This window comes from Plectropomus leopardus, chromosome 6 (genome assembly GCF_026936395.1).
Source record: "Plectropomus leopardus strain MGB_pleo_1.0 chromosome 6, ASM2693639v1, whole genome shotgun sequence".
In the NCBI taxonomy this organism is placed as follows: Eukaryota; Metazoa; Chordata; class Actinopteri; order Perciformes; family Serranidae; genus Plectropomus; species Plectropomus leopardus.
In genome coordinates, this window is record NC_142181.1 from 18,330,221 (window position 1) to 18,348,210 (window position 17,990).

The 17,990-nt window shown below is 39.3% G+C and overlaps 1 protein-coding gene across 3 annotated transcripts in view; it reads left to right on the forward strand.

The window, feature by feature from the left end:
- Positions 1–17,990, forward strand: part of mcamb (melanoma cell adhesion molecule b) — a 53,741-nt gene that overhangs the window by 6,789 nt on the left and 28,962 nt on the right. Inside the window, exon 1 of one of the 3 annotated variants that reach the window (XM_088078930.1) lies at positions 16,347–16,530. The exons of the other annotated variants lie outside the window; for them this stretch is intronic. The gene's annotated coding sequence lies outside the window, so the exon portion shown is untranslated. Of the gene's footprint in view, positions 1–16,346; positions 16,531–17,990 lie in introns of those variants that run through there. 3 annotated transcript variants of the gene reach the window in all.

A 17,990-nucleotide genomic window follows, 5' to 3' on the forward strand; every position in this document is an offset into this window, starting at 1 on the left:
GTAGCCAATGGAGAGAAGCCATGACTGGGGTAATGTGATGTAATCTGTTAAAACCAGTGAGAAGCCATAATGGGCCTTACTTTAAAACAAACCCGAGCAAAGATCTAATTGGGGCATCCTGTCTCTGTTTTAGCATAATAAGGTTAATTTTACTACTTTTTGGTTTCGTAGTAGTACTAGCACTGTGTTGTAAAACAATAAAGCCAAGGTATTCATGCAATTACTGCTGGCAACACTGTCCCCACCGTAAATTTGCGTTTCCCAGGATAGTGAAAGTAACCTGCTCTTCTCTCCCTCCAACTAGTACTCATTGCCTGCGTTGGTAGACTTGGTTAGGTTTAGGCAAAAGGAGTGAGATTGGTTTGGGTAAGGTTAGGAATGTCAGAGTAAGCCAGTCATCGGCAGTGTGACGCACAGTAGTCAGTTATTGATTGCACAACACTCATGGAGTGCAGAGCGCACTCTGGGCACAGTCGGAGCAGCAGATAGTGAGAGTGAAGCTTAACTGTTCAATGTACTGAGTCTAAAAGTCTGCAGCAGCAGCCCCACTCATCCATCGATCTGATCAGCTCTTACTGTGACTCAAACTCTTCAAACAGCCGCTGAGGGAAAAAATAACTTATGACAAGTTCTGCGCTATGTTTACAGCTCTGAAAAAACATCTGAATTTAGAGAGGTGACACATAAATAAGGGATACACACATTTAAGATGCAAAAAAGTTTGCCCCCGTCGTCAGCTAACACAAAGAGACTAATTCTATGGGAAACACTGTCTAGTTTGAACGACTATAAAGTAGATCTCCCTTGTACACCAAAAAGTAAGAATTTCTTAGCACTGGAATCCATCATCAGGTCTTATTTAATTAGATACAGCTGTTGCTCAGAGATATCCCTGTCTAACTGAGGCTGTGTCCTAAGGAAATGTCTCTACTTGTGCTACTGTTACATTTTGTTAAAACATGTCACATAAACATTTCTGTGGTTTCATGCCTCAATGAAAGACGTTGTTTCCCGCTTTAAGTGTGGTTTGACCTACTCTGTCAGGTTAACCAATGATGACATCAAGTGAAATTTAGTGTCCCATTACCCAGTAATCCATACGCTTGTGGTCACAGCTGTTGCTGTAAAGCAAAACTTGCATGGGCTGGCTTTAAAAGATCACCGTGAGATTATTACTGTAGTAATACTGTAACCGTATAATAGATACTGGCGGCAATGTCAAGCCTTCAGCATAAGAGTCAGTATTTGTCTGAACTGTTAACCAGCGTATATCAGAGATAAAAGACAAATATCATTTTTTTCAAAGAAATGCTTTTTTACAGTTTCAGACAGAGGTGTCATGTGATAACCTTTTTTTTTAGTTACCAGAAACATTCATTTTTTACGTCATACATGAGTTTTTGTGTTGAAGTGCCATGGAGAAGGTATTTCCTGCCTGATTTGTTGATTAGGGCAAAGTATGTGTCTGGAATGGATTTGTTTGTGTTTGTGTCCTCAAGTAACCTGCTTATCTGTTTTAGTTCGACTGTCAGGCTGAGGACAGTGATGCACTCTCACATGCAGATTTACAGTCATTGTCCAAAAAGAGCTCTTGTGCATAAATAAATCCTCATAGGTACAGTTACACTTTTTAAGTGGGTCTGTATGGAGTGCTTATCCATAGTCAGTGTATTATCAACAGTACATGCTGGTCTGCGCACCCCCAGTTTGGAGAAACAGGCTGGATTCTGACACCGAAGCTGAGCAGTATACTGCTGTGTATGGGGGTCAGCAACATAACATATTTTAGCCTTTTCAAAAAATTCCCACCTAAAACAATCAGTATTGGATTAATTGTATGCTGCATTGAGAGTATTTTCAGCAATGTACCTGTTCCGACGGGGAGGCTGTTAACAGTTCCAGTTCTCCATCTGTGCGCTTTATGGTGAAGAGTTTGGTGAATCTGTCATAACCCTTTTAACTGCCAAAGACAAACAATAACACAAACATAATAACAGATGGAGGCAGTGGTAGACCAGCAGCATCTCAGCAATGTTAAATCACTGTTTTTCTCACTGGAATCTGGCTTAGAAGAAAGTGATGCAATGGCTTCATTTTCCTGTTAAAGTCACTGTCTAACATGAAGGTAAAACAGTAAAAAATGGTCTAACTATAGCCAGCACTTAAACTGAAATTGATTTTTTTTTAGGTGTCTAAAAACATTTTTTGTTGCTGACGTCTCCACAGCAATACAACGCTTTGCTTCCATGTCAGACTTCAGCTTGCTTCTCCAAACTGAGGACATGCCCACTGACATCAACTGTATGTTATTCACTGTCTATGGATAAGCAGCCATACTACCCATCTTCAGAAAATCTGAACCATCCCTTTATATTATTGCATCGTATTTGCCGTTGTTAGGTTTCTCGTGTAATGTGAGGAAATAAAATCATTACTAATTGGTCAATAAATTCCTAAATGTTTGACCATGGAAGCAGAAGGTTTGTTTTCAGGTGTTGTTTTTATGGAAACAGTGTTTTCATCTGGTGTCTCCCTGCTGAGGCATAAAATGGGTTGAGGTGTTGCACTTGGGAGCATGAATTGTACAAGCAAAGGGTTTCCTTTTACTGTTTGATCTTTCTATTGATGCGAATAACATCCATTATCACCATTACCGGGTCAATATAGCAAAGAGAGGGGGGGGGTTGGAGAAAGCTCCCAGGACTTTGTGCTGCTGTCATCGGGGCCATTTTGTGTGCGTTTACTGAGTAGCAGCCAATGATTGTTTGTATAATGTAGCCCAGGCAAAGAAACAATCTACAGCGGAGCCTTGTTGAATATCTCAATATCAACACTTTTTGTTGCCAAAGCAAGCGCTATAACACTTGTTTACAGTGTAAAAGGAAGGAAGGAAGTTCATATTATGCCTTGTTCAATCTTTCAGAGGAAAATGCACTTTTGTCCCAAAGAAAAATATTTTTTGTTGCTGGATACATGAAGTGGGCAAACATCTGCAAGGAAAGTGATTTTGCAATTGCCACTGAATAACTGCTCTCAGAAAATACAGATTTTTGCAGTTTCAGTTCTTCTTGCAAGACAGTTTGGTTTTATAAGAAACACAATACCAGTGATGCCCAGCAGAAAGTCTTAACACAATAATGGTCTTGTCTGCAGATGTGCAATGAGGCATTTCATCTGTTAGTCATATTGTATGGCGTCAGCACACATTGGACAGCTTCAGTGTCCTCTGATGTATTGCTCTGTGTTTGACTGCAGGGTAAATCCATTCATATCAGGCAGTTTAGAGATCACCTTCAGCCAGCACAGCATCTCCTCTGACTGTTACCACTTAATGCCGCTCCAACGGCCTTTGAAGTGCCCTGATCAGACGGACAGCTGCGTACACCTGGTGCTCTGCAGGCCTGACAACACACAAAACACGTGTCCACATAGGTCAGCTCACTTAATGACCTGTTGTCATCGTGTGTTATTTTTGTTAAAGCAGGGTTACGGTTTCACTGCTGGTGACAGACTGTAGAACCTGGCTGTCATGATCAACTTTTACACTACATCTGTACATTTTGAAAGAATTTAATTATTGAGGTTATAAACTTAACACCATCTCAGAGTCCAAATTCAGCTGCCTGCAAACTGCTTGTGAATGAGCTGTGAGAAAGTTTGTAAAAGGTCTTCAAGGTCTAGGAGGGTCCCTTTCCTGACCTTACATAAATTAGTATTATACGTAATGTAACACATTAAACTTCTTAAGGCAAGAGTGCAGGACTTTAACATATGAGTGAACATGAGTTACATTCAAACCCTTGCAGAACAAGCTCACACAAAGCTGATTATCACTTCCAGGGAAAGCTGTGTTTTGCAATATACTGGAGTTGTGTTGTGTGTGGTGACCTGGTGCACCAGAAGTGATGCATTTTTTGTCAAGCAGCCAGAGCTACAAAGGGGGGAGGATCCATTCATTTATTTTATGTTAGATATGTTTCATTTCATTGTCTTTTTCTGCAACAAAGGGAGTTTGCCTTCAGGGCTTTCTGGAAAAGCCCTTTCTGACAAATCTTTGCATTTTAATCTAAATCCCTTTTTCCCAACGCAAACTTCTCCCATCAGCACAAACAATTTACTCGCTGGGGAGACGTCATGGTCGATGATTTGAAAAACACAGACTCTTTACAGTTTGGTTCTATGTAGACAGCTGAACTACTTGGTTAGATTTAGGAAATAATTGTAATTGGAGTTAAAATAGACCCCTTCACAGTGTTAATCACATGTTTTTTGTAAGACTTTCTCTGGTGGAGAGCCCTGAAGGCCGACTCCTCCCATGTGCTCAGTTTCTGTTTAGCACTGCTTTTCATTTTTTTTCTCAATGCTTCATTTGTAGGTGTGATTCTGATGTTTTCCTTTCATGCTATGTATGCTGACAGTTTGAAATAAAGATTAAAGCAAAGGAGAGGGGACAGGCCAATGTAAAGGAGGAGCAGCTATGGCAGAGGCTGTAGATTAAGAAGTGTGAGAAGTTTAAAGAGACGTTTCTGGAGTGGATGCTCCAGATGGAATAAAAACAGCAACTTGGCATTCAGATTCGAGCAAAAACAATTAAAATACTGGAGGAGAACGCTCCTGGGCGTGGGGGAGATGCGGCAAGCTCTCCTGCAAGGATAGATGATACTTAATCAAATCATCATACCTGAAAGACAAAATGTGGCAGTCTCTTTGAACATATGAATGGAAATGCTTATACTTTTGGCATTTTGCTATTAGACAGGAAACACAGAGTAAGTGAACATAGTGACTTGCAGCACTTTGATATTTTTTGTATTGTTGTTTGGTGGATTGTTTGTTAATGTTTAGGAAAATAACATGTTTCAAATTGAAACTTTGTGATTTTTAACAACCTGAGAAAACAGATGCAAAGTCAGAGACACCCTTGACTGTTGATTGCTGAAAAATTTGAATAATAATTTAGATCATTAATGAGGCTGCTACAGTATGCTATCTTTAATGGACAAACTCTGCCCATTTAAAGATAACCACTCTCTGTGGCCACGTTATAAGAATTTACAAAGCCACTGACTTCATTAATGATGATGAATGACATTTTATTCAATGTCATGCTCTGTCTACGTCCTGTTTACTCATAGCATCAGTCACAGTCACGGCTAATTTATATGCATTTTTCTGAAAACGTTTTTTTTGTAAGTCCCTGTGAAAACAGTTTAAAATAATATTGGCACAAAGCTAATGAGCACAAAGTATAAAAGCCTCAGCACTGGGGAAAGTATTTGGCTTTGATGGGAGCTGCTACCTGATCCCTTAAACAACCAGAATTTGAGCCAAAAGAGGACAAGGTCACCATTAAACCCATGTGTAAACTGGGACATAAATCACATTAAAAGCCAGTCTTGTTTGTACGACAACTGGAAGGCAGGAAAATTGTAAAATTTCCCATGATGACCTATTGCGGTGAGAGAGTTTAAGAGGTCACTGTGGTGCTTTAAAAGCCACTTGAGTCAAAATGAATGAAAATACAAACAGGATGAAGGGTTTGGTTGCACCTATGGCGGTTGTAGTGTTTTGCAGGTTTGTAGACTCTGTAGGAAAGCAGGATGTGGGTGTGTTCTCGTTCTGTCATATTGTATTCAGAGAACAATTCACTAGACAAGTATTATGGGACTATTTATGGAATTCCTCCATTTGGAAGTCTTTTAAAAATCATGGATAGCTGGTTTTATGAAGCTGGCAAGTGGAAGACAGCTGATATGCAGTTGCTATCAAACTGTCAGGTCCTGCTTGGGCAAAGCACTAAACCCCAAACTGCTCCAGTGGTTTTAACCCTGTGTGATGCTACACATGAATATGAAGAGGAGAGCAGATATGGATGGAAAAGCCCTCATCTTCACTTTATCATCGCTTCTTGTCCTGCTGTAAATGTAATATGAATAGTTGATCTTTATCCCTCCAGATTATCTGCCAGACTTCTGCACACTTGAGTGCCGTGATGTTACTGTAATAACAATAACTCTCCTCTGGAGGATGGCTTGCTCAATTAAACCAGAGTCACAGTTGAAACAACAAACCAAGCCAAACTCTCCAATGTTGTATCAGCCCTGAAATAAACTCTAAACCTCCAGCGGGTTCGTTTTCTTTAGACAAAATTGAGAAAACTCTCACCAGCCATAAACAGTAACATTACTTAGGAGGTCACTGAGGATACTCCTGTGGTTATCTAAAATGTAGTGGAGAGGTGCAGGGCTGAATTAATATCATCTAAAATTCAGTTCATTCACACCTCCCTACATTTCTTATTGAAACAGTCTCTTACAGCAGTACAAGCTGTAGAAAAACATTTTTGCGACTTTGTGTGTATCTTTCCCACAAGTATGTCGTTTGGATTTTTGGTATGTTTGTCTGGCTCACTTTTATATACAAAAGTAATAGCTGTGGTTTGACTTTTATGGTGCCTGAAAGTGGACGGATTAGCTGTTTGTCCAAGAAAAGATGTCAAAAAGAGAAAGTTGTAGTATTGATTGCATTTCTTTCAGTCATCAAGCTTATAGAGGAGAAAGTTGATAATTTAAGGTGCTTTCACACCTGTAGTCTGGCACATTTGGTCGGGACCATGAGGAGTAAATAATGCATTGTTGGATTTAGTTCTGGTCAAGTTCCTGTTGACATTAACGTTTTACACACCCACAGAAGTTAAAATAAAGTTACACAGACTGACGGGTAACTCATTAATTGGGCAGTTTTGGCGATCGTCATCCTGCATCATCAGGACCCATGTGGAGAAATAATTTTCTTTGAAAGACAGAAGTAAATGCAGCACTAACTGATTATGAGCATTATGAATAATGACCAATGGACAGAGAGAGAACGTAAAGGAGGCATCTTGTTCTGAAATGATTCGTGGCTTATCACTGTGAGTTCACTTTTACATGCTCTTCAATGGACTTGATGAACTGACAAAGCACACCAGATACAAGCACAGCAAATTAAACAGCTCTTTAAAAAGGGGAAATACCAGTGCTGGCGTGCATATGTGTTACCATGAATACAAATGGTGTAGTTTAACTTTATAAATAATACTATAATCGCATATCTGTTATCATAAAATCCTGTGGTTGGTTCGTTTAATTTCACCCTGCAAAGAAACAGTACCAGAGTCTGTTTAGAAGACTCACCTTTTTAGGCAGTCAACCAGGTTTGGTTGTTTAGTCCCCATTAGTGTTCAGCTGACAGCTTTCACACCAGCCCAAATGAAGTGTCCTTACTGGGCAAATGGACCTTAGTTTGTTTTAACCAGACTAAACAGATCAGGTGTGACAGCACTCTCAGGATCCACACAGCTGCCTTGTTACTCGTGTTAATGGGGCAGCCCACAGGAGGGAAGCAGCTTTACAAATGACCACTGAGGAGCTTTTAGTTGTAAAGAAACTGCCTGCTGCCGTTTGTGTGACAAAAATGTAATCAGAAGATTTAACACAGTATTATACAATAATTCATACCAATCCTAAACAGAAACTTTTCAGGTTATTTGAATGGATATTCAATGTCTCATCAGATTTAATAAATAATTGTCAGTACTGGATAATTCTGCAAACCCCATATTAGCTTCAGTAACATTTGTTTTTTTGTTTAACACCCAGTGCCAAGTTGTTTTTTCTGGAAAATTGTAGCTTCAGGCAACTTCTGCGTAAGACATCTATGGCTGGGTCAAGCTTTGGGAATGATTGTGGTTATGGTGAATAAACAATGCACGGTAAGGGTTTGAAAACTATAACCCATAGTTAGGGGTTATGGAAACATTATGGTAACACAAATGGTCTCCTACATGAAAGTTGGAAGAGCCGCAGGCATGTCCAAACTCTTACTTTTTTGCATCAAGTGCACGCTAGGTACTTCCTGTCCCTGAGCTGACTGCCAGAGGTAAACATGACTAGTTGGATGCAGAAATGTCCAGTTTGGTTATACAATAACTCCTCGGGATACTGGGCTGTCAAAATCATAGAGCATCATGATCTAACAGTTTCACATATAAGAGGGATTTGCAGTTTTAAACAGGTAGCCTAAAGATGTGGTTTTCATTAGGTACTAAAAGCTGCTGTTATAGAATAATATGCTGGCTGTCTGTTTAACACAGCAACCAGGACACACTATATTTGTAGCATTTTTCCTGTTTGCATATCATATCAGAATGTCACAGATGGATACTTTGCATTAATCAATGTACAGCTGCAGCTCACTGCTTCAATATTAAAAGATTATTTTAATAAATGGTTTGATTGTATGAACAGTTATATAAGTGGAAGTGAAAGTATTTGCCCCTTTCAGTCTACAGGGAACAAATGTTTGAGATCTGGCATTTCTTTCTCGGAAATACCTTCTTTTTCTCACTCTGTTTCAAAGCTTGTTTAGTGGCCCCCAAGACAAGCCAGCTGTTGCTTTTTGTCAGTCACAGCGACTCCGATGTCAAAACTATGGTTTCTACATAGAAAGAAATAGTGATCATTCTCAAGATTTGCAGGGGGTGGAGTTGTACCAAAATGTTGAAATCAACACCATTCACACTGCCAGATAGCATGAGGGATGTGTGATATATGGGCCATGTGTGTTTTATAAAATGCATCCAGGCAAAAATGTATTAACTTCACTGACATTACAAAATTCCAACACGTAATTTGTAAGAAAATCAACAAGTAATTTATGTCCATAGAGACTACAAAACTCTCACATGACAGCAGTTACCATGCTGTTGTTATGTTATTATAATGAGCTTGTTTTGTTAATAAAAACGACATATTCCCATTCCAATTTGAACAATATTAACCACTGGAGAGTTTCACTGTGAATAACCTGAAACCTGAGTAAATGTGTTTAAAGTTGAGTATGCATCATCCTGCAAACAGCTGCTTGAATGCCTGAAATATAAAATACTTGGTTGTTCATACAGTGTCTCCACCCTCCTCTCCAGATCTGTTTTTATAAAGCTGGAGTTGTTTGCTCCAGACCATTTAGGGATAAAATATGGTGAGAATAAATGAGCCAAATTAAATTTGGATGTGATAATACAGTGCTGCCTACCATGGGGTCTGAGTAACCATACTGACAGACATGCAAGCACAAACAAATAGCCTACACATCTCATAGGGAGACTCTTTAAGATGATGGACTCCAGTATCACTTGCTGAATAATGGTCTGTCACTTTTTAAAGGTACATGATGCAGGAACTTTTGGTTACTATTTGTATACACACTCTCCAGCAAAAAAACCCCATCAACCCCAGATTCATTCTTGTTTCATTCGTTTTTGCCATTTTACCTTGCTATATCTATGTTTTGCCAGTGCTGTGTCCGTGATTTTTGCAGCTTCTCCATGGATGTGTGCTGCTTTTGGTCTTGCACTTAGTCACAACCTTTTAAAAAAATGTCCTGACCACACCAGCACACTCTAGGGGAACGTGGGCTGGGCAATCTAGCCCAGAAATTATATTTGGATATTTTAAGGCTACATTGCGATACACAATGCATGTCTCAATATTTGAAATGTCATCTAAACTAACTGTCGATGACTAAAAGACTTAAAACTGTGCAAATAGATTTAAATTAAGTACTTTTATATGAAGTTAAATAAAGTAGTGTTACAATAAAGTTAATCTAAGTTATGTTATAATAAATTAAAATAAAGTACTGGTACTATATATATGTCTCTCTCTCTCTCTCTCTCTCTCTATATATATATATATATATATATTCTATATGCAGTTACAATAAAGTTAAGTAAAATATTGCTAAAATTAAATTAATCAAAGCAGAACCACTGGTACTTTTATTCTGAAGTCCGTGGCTCTTTTTGGGCTGTAGGTGGTGTTTGTTACTTTGAAATTGAAACTTGTGATATATAGTCATTTTATACATTCCAAGTGGAACAATCTGCGATAAATTATCGCCCACCCCTAGCGAGAACATGCCCAGAAACATCCCGAACACAGCAAATTTGATATTTGATTTAAAAAAAAAAGTACAAAAGTAGGAAGCCATAGCAAGAAAGACATAAGGAAATGAGGCTGAGGGAATTTATGTGACAAGGTCTCAGGCTGCTTATTTGGTTTTAAAGAAACTAAGAAGTCTCTTTGTCAGAATTTTATCTCTTCAAACTTAATCAAAGGAGAGAAGCTTTCAAACATGAGCATCAACAGAGCTGCAGGACATCTAGCCTGCAAATCTGTGATCCTGGAAAGCATCAATGAGACATTAATGGGGCAGAATACAAGATAAGGCAAAGAAAGCCTGTACCTGAGGAAATGGTATCTGATACTGAAAAGATGGTGACAAGATGAGTCTGTGAGGATGGGTTTGAATTATCTTTCAAATGGTAGATGTGGGAAATGTGGTTTTCAGACTTTGGCATGCTAAGCACATGGAGTAAACTAGTGAAAACCATGCTGTGTGATTGATTTCAGCCAGCATGATATACGGTCAAGTGTTTTCATGAGAACATTTTATAGCATTGAGGAGAAAAACTGGCATGTGCTTTAGATTTGTGATGTGAAACTGAAGGTTGATTTGAAGGCAGAGCAGAGAAGGCAACTTTTCTCAGCTCTCAGGGATGTTTTTTTTTTACTTTGATAGTCAAAACACAGTATACACTTTAGGACTGATGTTAGATAATATTATCAGAATTATTATATAATGTATTCATTTGATATTTTTTGTTAGTGTGAATAGCGATCATTGATTAGCAGCAGAGGCAGACTAGGAATGCAGAATCCATAGACATGTACTCCATCACTGGCCGCTGCACTTTGATTTCTGGTCTCTTTTTCATTCGGACACGGCGATTTATATGCTTCTACACTATTCTTCTGTGCTCTGAGGTCAAACACACACAGAGCCCTCTCTGTCCCTCGGCTAAGTATTGCCAATGTGAGAAAACACTCACTGCCGGGCCAAGGGGCCTCTCCTTCTGCCCTCTGGTCTCTTTTGCTTTTCAGTGTGATGAAGATGGGACTCCAGTGCTGCTCGTTTACCAGGAACCGTGGCTAATTACTGAAAAGGGCTAGTTGCTGGGCTAGTGTCAAGTGAAATTACTAATAAATCCATCATCTCATCCCCTTCTGTGGCTGGAGCTGCAGTCAAGACAGGATGATGTAATCTGTGGTGGGTCTACAAGCATGTGTTTTAGTAAAGATGTCATAAAGTAAAAGTTTTTTTTTATCACATCTTGCAGCTATCATCACCTAAATGCTAATTTAGTCGTCCAGCAATGACAGCGTTTCCCACAGAATTAGAATCTACTGTATGTGTGGCAGGGGTTTGTGAGTGGGGGTCAGATTGACACACTTTACATTTTGTTTTGTTTTTGTTCCTATGTATCATTTTGTGTCCCCTCTCTAAATTCTGTTCTTTTTCATTCGTAAATGCAGGGAAAGCTGAATTCTTTTTCTCAGCAACAGTTTGCTCCATCTGTGCCCAGAGTACGTGCTGTGCTCCAAGAGTGTGGTGCAATGAATAATCAAATGGTATATGTATTTCAACAACACTCCTAATATGTGGTGGCGGATGTTTTAATTGTGGCTGCCATAAATAAATAAATGTGTGAGCAACCCTGACAAAAAAATCATTTTGTGGGCATTGTTAACAGTATTTTAGAGTTTAAAAAAGGTTGAGGACTTGTCCTGCACTCTGGGGTGTATACTATCTTTGCATTCAATCAAACACTTTGTCGAATCTTTATGTCTCTCCCCCATGACTGCCAATTTCTGAGGGTGTACAGGACCTACTGCAGTTAAAGGTTTTTGCTGTGATTTTGGTTGTGCACACATCCAGGGTTACTGCTGCAGTTGGGGGTTACAACTTCAGCATTACCCCCACCTTCTTCACCCCACCAGTCAACACGATGAGTGTGACCTAACTCCCCTTAAAATGGTTAGCTCTGTCAGCACTGTTGCCATGTTAGCACTTTTGCAGCTCGCACTATATTATAATACACATTTCAGCTGGGTAACTTGCTGGTAACAGCTGGTAACGTCAAATTGGCTACTATATTTCTATTGGCTATAGCAACAAACCTGGGAGCCGTTTCATGGAGACTTTAAGCTGCAGCGTGCTGAGCTCTTAGTGCCACTGCAGGTAGAAGTTTGAAAAAAAAAACAAGCCGAGATTTGAGCTCTAAAAGTTCAGAGCTTGAGCTGATCCTTAGATCTGAAGTCGTCCTCTGGGAGCTGCACAGGAAAAAGTGGAGACTAGAGGCCTGTCAGGATCCCTTTCTATTCTCTGATAGTTCAACACCCTGCTTAATAATGGATGTTGTTTCCCTGAAATAATGCTCCGTGCTGATCTAATGTACATTAGGATCCTTTTAACCTAATGCAACCTGTCAGGCCTCAGCCACGACACTGTGCCGCTGACTCCACACAGCAGATGATTGTGTTTGCTGTGGCTACACAGTGTTTAGTTACAGAAGATCACTGTTGGTAGTTAACCTTTATGGTTTGCGCTCATCTCTGGCTTTAGTGTTTGTCCATGGGACATTTCTAATCTTTATGTCAAGATCATCTCTACTGATGAAACTGATTACCAAGATATCCTTTAAAGTCTAGGTCAAATCAGGCATTCAGTTAAAAGTGGTCTGATATGACTTGATTTAGTTTTGTTCGTTTGATTATAATCGGCTCTTTCCAAGGAGAAACTTCTGAACTAATCAAAAGAGATCATTGTTTTTATCGCTCCATTCCACCAACACCCGGGACATCAGATCACAACATGTGAGATATTTTAAGTCAATCTTTTTATTTGTCCTGTGATCAAAAACCAAAGCTTTTGGAAGGGAAAGCATGTGAGCAAGAGACGAGTTCGCATCAACACAAATACTGCTTTTTTATGCAAGAACTTGAGATGACGTTAGTACTAATAAAAACACATTTCTTTGGGCTGTTTACACAAATTATCAGTATATATTTTATGCGGGAGTCCTCTTCCACTGTACAGAGGATTTTAACTTGAGCAGTCAGTGTCTAAAGCAGCTTTAAATGGTATCTTATCTCTGCAATGTGATGTATTACACATTATAGCAGGATGTTGTGGCTGGACACGACGCATTAAGGGAACATTTATTCATTCATAACCATTGGGATGTCTGCGAGGAAGAATGTCAAAATGTGTGAAGGAGGTGCATGTCTAAAGATGTGTGAAGATTTTAGGAGATTCGTTTTGTTATTTTTTTTAATCATTTGTTCAACTCTGTAATTATACAGCTGTCTCGAGTTGTTATGTGAAAACTTGCAGTTCATAAACATGGGAATCACTTCCTTTCTCAGGATGACATTTTTTTCCATGATGTTAATATGCCCATGGTTTTCACTTTGAAATGTTGGATTACATATGAGAAATAAAACAATATTACTAAGCATGAACAACTTTCTACCAAATTAAAGAGAGTTATACAACTCAAATTTGTGATATCACAGGGTATCAAGTCTGGAGCTGTTCCATAGAAAATTAATGGTGAATGATGTTGATGATGACACTGGTGGTGTATTATTCATTGTTTATTTGGATCCCCATTATGTTCCCAAGGCAACGGCTACTCTTCCTGGGACCCGTTTTATATTTATGCATCCTTGTTGTCCATGTATTATTTGTGTAAATACACTCACACCTGTTGTCTTGATGCAAGCTGACACACTGTTGGCATCAAGGGGCACGTTATACTGTATAATATTAAACTAAACAAGTGTGTGTTGCCGTTAAGCCATCAGATCATATCCTGTCTTCTTGTTTTGTGTTGTATCTGTGGAACTGATGAAAGATTAATAATTTGTAATAATAATAAATAATTGTCTTGTCATGAAAAGAGCCGTTATTGATTTTGCATATCATTATTGCCACTTGCAGCCTCCACCAAAAAAGGAAAGAGCTGCTGCTGAGTACTTTATCCTGTGACTCACTGGCTAAAAAGCTTTCAGTTTGTGTGTTTGTATATCTGCGATCTATCTTTAGCCATAATATGCCAGCAGCAAGCAACGTACATCTCATACTTGTGAAGCCCTGTCATGGGACCTCTCTCTCTCTCTCTCTCTCTGAGTTTCTCTGCCACCCATCACAGTCAGCATTGTACAAAAATACTGTCCCTGTTGGCCTTTCCCATACTTCCAATGTAGCTTGTGTTATTTTATTCCTGCCTGCTCACAGAGTTGCTGATATGGAGACCATTTTGTCATCTGGGACGTGGGAAAGAGGATGGAGGGGGAGTTTGTACCACTATGGGAGCAGGCAGGAGGAAATGGCCCACCGAGATACACACACACACACACACACACACACACACACACACACACACACACACACACACACACACACACACACACACCATCTCACAAATCTATGCCTACTTGCGTGTGTGTGTGTGTGTGTGTGTGTGTGTGTGTGTGTGAGTAATTTCACAATGTTTTTTTAATATTGTGGGAGTCGTGGATTTGGACATGGGAAGATGACCACATACCACATGAATTTAGAAGTCATGTACAGTGTGTGTGTGTATGTGTGTGTGTGTGTGTGTGTGTGGGCATATCAAAATAGCAGAATGTGGAAACTAAAGAGGAGGAGGTCTTGTTGCCAAGTTGTTATCAAAGGCGGGGAACATAGTGAACTCTCTTTGGAGTGTACAGTCACTGCTGAGGGAAGACCAAAGAGCTGATTGGCCTCAGGTCAGTGACACTGAGCTGCTCCTCGCAGCTGAAGACCTGCGGTTGGATCTTCACAGCTGTGGTCTGAGGCTGCTCACAAATGATTTTGATTCTTCCATGGCAGTGTGAGAATCTTATCACACTAGTTCAGAGAGCTGCAGTGTACAGAACTGGCCAAAACGTGGAGTGAAATGTCAAGTTAAATAGACCTTTTTTTGCTGAAGATATTTGAACTTGTTAAACACAAGTATAACTGATAACGTTATTATAACTGCTACAATGAAGCCATCATTATTGTTATTTGTTCCACCTGTGTGCTTCCTGCTGTTGCAAGTCAAAATGTCTGCTGCTGTGAAAAAGTTTATAGATGTGAGTCATTTGGGAGCAATAAAGGAACAAGAGTGCCTCCGGTTTGTCACACTCAACTTCACCGTCATCGTAGGAAGAAAGCCTTTGCTCGTAGTCTCCCCAGTATTGTTATATTGTTAAAATTGTTTAAAATGCAGTAAATCTACTTTTTTTTTTTCTTCAAAGGGGCTCACGAGAGAAAAAAATGTGGGAACCACTGGCAGTAAGTGTGAGTTGGCACCAGGAGAACTGTTTTTAAAGCAATAGTTCAACAGGGTTTAGTTTTACACGGGATAAAGTGATGATTGGACTCCAGGGAGTCACTGCACCTGCATGAGAAACAGTCAGGCATGTTACTCCTGTAAAACCACAAATTAGTTTAGATTTGACACTTTGTTTTTAGTACAGATCAAACAATCAATATTGGTAATTAGTGACCAGGATTTACATTATCTGGCTTTTTGACCCGTATCACATCCACTTGTTCGGCAGATTAAAAAAATATCCAGTGGGAAATATACCCAATCAGTCAATCAATCAATCAATCAATCAATAAATTGATTGGTAATATGATAAGTAGCATAATATCGTGTGACCTATGAGATATGTTGCCAAGACAACAAATGTAAACTTTTGTTATGCAACCACTAAAGTGGCATGGAGTGTGTCGCTGCCTCTTCAAGTCAATTCAAGCCAAATTTATTTATAAAGCCTGTTATCACAAATCGCACTTCTCAGATGACTTTACAGCATAGGCTACATCCCTCTGTCCTTTGACCCTCGCAGCTGATAAGGGAAAAAAAAGAAGAAAAAACATATAGCTTACTCAGTATAGGTGACAGCATTAAGGATCACATTCTCCAGGAGGACCTTTAGCACATTGCTGGCCTCCTCATAGTTCATATCAGAGATTTTCCATGGCAAGCCAGATGGTGAATAGCTGTCTTGGTGATTCCCTGGATGTTATCACAGAGAACTTTATGCTCCTTTATCGAGTCCTTTTCCTCCTTTGCCTGTGCCGCTCATAATCTCCAATTATTAGGGCTGTAGGATCACAACATCAATGCAAAGTGTAAACATAGATCCATATCCCCTTTTGGTTGCGCTCTTATTTTGAAATTCTTTTTCTAGCCCGTAGAGGGCAGCCTCCCGGAACGTCATTAGAAGAAGAAGAAGAAGAAATTGTCAACATCACACAGCCTCAGACAGATGATGAAGAGCAGCAGAGAGATAGATGATGAGAAAAATGCTGTTTTTTCGGAAATAAATCATCAGTGTGGAAACGTTTTGTTTTCGGAGAATCAGCGAGTCAACAGACGACGCACGTTATATGTAAACAAAAGCCGTACTGCGGAAACAGAAGTACCTGCGGGGCCACCTCACTGGCTTCTTGCTAACATTATGTTAGCTGCTCTGTTTCAACAATATTGGTTGAAAAAACGTGCATGTAGACTGAAAGTTATCCGCGCTGTTCTGTGAGGAGATGCAGGGACTTAAAACAGCGGTGAGTAAGTGAAAGCATAAATAACAGTAAATTGGTTAAGTTATGAGTAGAGGAAAAGTCCGATAGCCGCTAAGCTAATTTATGCAATGTTAAATGCCATAGCTTTATGCTATTAACGTTAGCATGTTGTGTATATGGGGGTAATGCGACTTACCAAAGACAGTTGTTTTGTCTGTGATCCTTGACTGTTATTATTGAGTTTTATACTTAAGTGAAAACATCTTGTTGTTAATCCACGTTTTGAGGATGTTGGGAGAAGTTTGTCTTCTAGTCAGAGAGCCTGAAGTTTTAGAAATAAGATCATGGTTTGTATTAAAATGAAAATATTTTTTCCAGAAAGTGTTTTCAAACAGAATAAACCAGTTTTAATTATTTGCAATTATGTATATGTTGTATTTAACTCTTCTGGCCAAAAGTTTAAAAAAGGGGGTGGCAGCTTCTCCTGTAACTGACTGTGTTAAATTTGCATATAATATCGGCCCATATTGATCGCAGGCCCCTAAATCGAAACGATTTGAAATCGCATCCTGGTAGACTTGTGTGATATTGCCAAATATCGTATCGTTGTCCAAAGTATCGATGTAATATTGTATCGTGATGAAACCAGTGTTTTATACCCCTAGTGATTAGTGTCTCTGTTCAGTAGACTGCGTTTTCATTTAGGTTTATTTTCAAGTTATTTAATTTGACATACTTGGGATGAAAAGAGGATTATAGTGTTTATATTTTTTTTAAAAATTTACTTCTGTATAAATTCAGGCTTGTCAAATGGCTCTTTAAAACTTATGTCCAGTTGTTGTTCTATTTGGCTGGAAATCTGGAATATTAATGACCATGTCGGCCATCGCATAAAAAATTTAGTGTAAACTCTGGCTAGGAGGTGGATTTAGTAACCCTTGGACAGGCAACTGCACAGGCCAGCAGTTTCCCCCTGTTTTCAGTATACTTTGTAAGCTAAACTAATCAAATGCTGGCTTCAATTTCTTATTTCTCATTAAAATATGAGCGTGGCATCAATTTGGTCTTTTAACTCTAAACTTATGACTTACAAAATCTTTTCACCTATCTCTAGCAAGGCAGGCAGTTTTGCCTTTATTTGCCCAAATTCTGTAAGGTTTGTCTTTCAGAACTGATCCACCATCCCAGTACATTTTCACTGGAGTTAAACTGTTACACTGAAGAAACTGTCAACAGTTTGCAGAGGACTGTGTGTGTTATCCAGAGTAACAGTGACACTGTTTCTAGACAAGCTGTGTTGGAACACAAGTAGAATGACCTTATAAGAGATTCATCCAAAAAGTTTTTTATAATAGCAAAATTAATTGCTATTTTGTTGTAACAGTTGTGAGTCAGCAGAGATCCCCTGAAAGATGGACTGGAGTCTGGCGTGCTGAGAACTGAGCCAGGTCAGATCTGTGCAACAGGTGGTGTGTTGAAATGGAATATAGCGTCAGATCACC